A 4,770-nucleotide genomic window follows, 5' to 3' on the forward strand; every position below is an offset into this window, starting at 1 on the left:
GGTTATGAGGCCGCATGATACAGTCACAACACTTGAATCTCCACCGGCTTGGCACCAGAGCAGCTGTGCATCTGCACCAAATAATGCTTCAGATAACATGCTTGATCAACATGACTTCCCTATCAACGGATTTGAAGGTGACCCCCCCCTCCCGCTCCATCGACGACATTCAGAAAGAGGTCCCTAGTGAGAGATACCTCATCGTTGACATAGAGGTGGCCACCAAGTGCAATCTCGTACTGCCCACCACTGTTGGCTCTGATAACATCATTGAGGTTGGCACAAGTTTAGCGTTCCCATGTGACAGGGAACAGATGGTCCACGGACTCCTGCTACAGCCTGGTTATGCTAGGGTGTCAGTGGACATGGTATACAAGAATTGCACGTCTCTCTCACTTTATATTCCACCAGCGGATGACATCAGGACACTTAGGGGGCCATCCACTCCTTCATCTAGTGGCCGAAGAAGTTCATAACACTAGTTGCCCCTCCAACGCCTCCGCTGCCTCTGTCTCCAATACGCAATGATAGTGACTTCTCTTTTTGTCGTGCTCCACCGAAGCTCAAAGTTCCTTCTGCACCACATGAGCAACAACAATTGTCTAGCAAAACTGGCCAACAGTCCGTCAAAACGGCACCTCCCGGAAAGCACAAAGCCAGCAAACAGAAGGACAATAGCAAGGAGGTAAAAGAAGAACATCTATCAAACACCTATGTGGCAGGGCAGCCGTTACTGAGCAAGAAAGCATTAGAGCAATTGGGCTGGGCAAGTATGATTCTGCATGACCTATACATGAAGAGGATCCATGAGGAGAAACATATTTCTTCTCATGGTTTCAACACCAAGTATCAGTGGCAATATTTCTTGAAACCAGCTGGAACCTTCCTCGTGACCTTTGAGGATTTATTCCTCCTCTACCGTCGTGATAAGCTGGACTTCGGTCTAATGAGATGCTTGACACTATAAGTGTTATTAATCGTGGTCCATGCTTAATAAATCTCCTAACTCATTGATACACTTATTCATCTACATTACTCTTATATGTAGACTTATGGTTCAAGAAGCCAGGAGTGAGAATCCGAGAATTAGATTTCTCGACTCACGTGTCGTATGTGGGTAAAAGATCACTTGGTCTCCGAGGGAGGTCAAGAAATACATCGCGGAGGCCATGGTCACTCTCTGTAGATCGATGTACCTTATTTTTCTTCCGTACAACTACCGAGGCCATTAGATACTAGTTTGTATCTATACACACAATCAACACTACATATACTTCGACTCGATGTACTACAACCCAGAGAAGTATTCAGATCTGACAGACATGTTGACAAGAGTGTTCACGAAGTATGTTTCGATGGGCGGGATAGGACGGGGAGATTAACCCTCGATGACCCACCAACATCAGTTTCCAGTAATAATTCCTTTGTCGCACATCAATTTACCGTTATAATATGCATTCCATAGAACTAAATAGACCATGTACAAATTTCTGCAGTGTTACAAGCAACCGCAGGGCACTAACATCTGTGGGTTCTATGTTGCCCAGTATATACTGCAAATCGTTGGCTCTAGTCCAGCAATATATCCACCGGTTAGTGTAATTAAAGTATATTAAAATGTATTTTCATCGTTGTGCCTAACTATTTTAATTTTCTTCTACAGACATATAAATTTTCTACAAATAATCTCGTGAAGGACAGTAGCATGTATATTAAAAAATGGCTCATTCATTTCATACATGTTGAGATCATAAAGGAGAGTGGCGAATTTCATGATCACGATAACTTTAAGAGCCAGGGTTTGTAATCTCAATAGAAGCTAGGCAATTTAATATATTGAAAATGCTTGCATCTTGGAGTCCATTGATGTATTATAATTTTATGGCTAATGATATAGAAAATGAAGCAAATGAACTCATTACTTCCTGTTAATCCAGTGTGCTGAAGTTAATTTGTTGGTTTATATATGTCAGGCACGGGGTTGACTCAAGAATGAAGAATGAAGAATGCATTGCAAATATTGTGAGGCTTTGTAATATTGATATTTTATTTCTGTTTATGTGTATGACTTTGAATGATATGTGTGATATTATGATATTGAATGAATCTATAATGTATGTATGGAGTTTGAATGTAAATGATAAATTTATTGTTATTTGAATGATATGTGTATGACATTTTACTATTGTGTGTATGATTTGTCAGTTTACATTCAGTAATATATAAATTCGATATTATATATATGAATGTACAGACGGTTCTAGGAATACAACCGTCTGTACAAATATTTTTATAACGGCTTTTGTTCCATAGTATAGATATGACATGTGTATGACATTGTACAACCGTATGTATGTCCCATAGTATAGATGGATTCAATAACGATTCGTCTGTACTGTTACTATACCACAGATGGCTTGAAAGTTTGAGCCGTCTGTGATATTCCATAGCAAAGATGTTTCGTTATCGAAGCCGTCTGTACTGTTACTATATCATAGACGGGTCGAAAATTCGAGCCGTCTGTGAGATTCCATACTATAGATGGCTCGTGATTGGAGCCGTATGTACAAATCTTTTGTACAGCGGTGCATAATATGTCTATACAAATCTGATTTGTATAGAGTCTTTTAGACAGACGGTTAAAAAAACGTCCCGCACGAGGTTTCCAAATTGACTATACAAATGATTTCCCTAGTAGTGAATGTAAACACGAGGAATTGAGTTATCCTACCAAAATTTATGAAATGATCTCATAATAGATCAGATCATATCGGATAAATTGACTTCTCAAACCAAACACACTATATATGGAGCGACAATGAAGATGAGTTGTGATCCCAGGATAGAAAAAGAATGCGGAGGAATAGGAAACCCAAATGACATAATACAATAGGGCGACACTCGTTATAGACTATTACGGCTATAATCGGAATTCTGAAACATAGGGGCATACACCATTACTGATAATAATATGTATATCCACCTGTTCCAACTTTTAAAATCTATCCCCTGCCAAATAACTGGTGTATTTTTCTTAGTTTCCTTTTACCTTAGCTTCACTATTGATGATGCAAATTCTCTTCCCTGGAGTGAATGCGGTTCTTTTTTTTTTTCTGAGGACATGACTCCTTCGAATACGAGCAACACTGTTAATAATCCTCAAATCGTATCAGGTACAATTACAAGAGCAAGTGCATGATAATTAAACCACCAGGTAAAGTCGTTCCTCACTATTTATATCTTCTTAGATGGATTAGTACTAAATTCTTGTGATGTTTTATTACTTAGAAAGATAGGAGAGGCATCACAAGCTCATCTAGACCTAATCACTCGTGTGTCAAATCTACTCGAACAATAAGTCGAGCTCAAGTCGGACTCCAAATTCGACTCGAAATCTCAGGAGAGTACGTCAGTAAAATGAGCATTACTCTCGCATACGGAGTCCAATTGAGACATTCTTAGACTTGCTGGAAATCTTATGACAAGTCGTTTCCAGTGGATCCGTGCTCGACCAAATATTCCTTATGGTTTAATCAGAATCGAAGGAATAAGATGTTACGCCACCATTTTGGACCTTCCCGGGTCATGTAATTGTGTCGGGTTAGAGTCTAGTTTGTGTACATCTCTCTCCACGGCTGTACAACCCTAGGTTGACCTCCTTACGTTTCCCCCTATATATACACAATAGCCGTCGTAGTTTAAGCTTGAATTTTGCTTAGATTATTCTGTTTTAGACAGTTTCACCGTATATCGGTTTGTAGAACCCCAAACTCGAGCACTTAATTGGTAATCAGTAATATTTAGATTGCATCTACCTGTTCTTGCTTGTGTTCTCGATTCGTTTGGAGGAAAAGTCTTATTGGTGAGGTCAACCGCGTCTTGGCACGACTGATAACTATAGAGTAGTGGTGTAGTAGTTACGAGAGTTCTCAATCTATTCTAGTCGGAGCCTTTGAATTATCAACGATGAAACACTATCGAATTGACTTATCATATTACATTCGGAAGATCGGATAAACTCACATTATTCTATTAACATTGATTTAATGGTGTAACCAGTTGCTAACGAAGGCCATGGATATTTTTAATATTCTAACCATGTTGGTGTAGATAACATATTAGATCAGTAGACATGAATGAAATGTTAAAGCAGCCAAATGAGATAATGTATTGGTCATGTGGCATAGTGGTGTGAGGCCCTCAAGCAGCCAAATGATATAACATGATGTAGTGCGTACCTTGGGGCACTGACGAGGAATCATGCATATGATCCGAACATTTTGCTACATAGTTTGTGTTTCATATGGGTTTTCTTTAACATGTTTATGCATTGAAAAAAATGTGTCCTCTGCCATTCGTGATTTTTTGGGACTGGTTGGTTGGTAGGGAAATTTTTTTCGGCCCGATAATGTTCCTCTGCCATTCGTGATTTTTTTGGGACTGGTTGGTTGATAGGAAAATTTCTTGGTTCGGTATATCTGATATATCTGGTTTATCCGGTCTATCATTGGACCCAGTAGAAATTTTTTTATCAAGTTACCAGTATTTTTTGAATTTTATTTAAACTTTTTGTATTTTATGCTGTATATCCGATAGTACCGGTGACTTTCGATAAATTTTATTTAGAAAAAAAACCAGTTGATACTCAACACTACTTAGAGATGATCCGATTGAAGAACTGCCTCTCTAATTTAATCTGAACCACCAGGCGTATGGCCTATAGGCGACGTACAGCGCGAATGGAAAGAATTTAAAGACCTGTGGTTGTCG

This window comes from Phragmites australis, chromosome 9 (assembly GCF_958298935.1).
Source record: "Phragmites australis chromosome 9, lpPhrAust1.1, whole genome shotgun sequence".
Taxonomy (NCBI): domain Eukaryota; kingdom Viridiplantae; phylum Streptophyta; class Magnoliopsida; order Poales; family Poaceae; genus Phragmites; species Phragmites australis.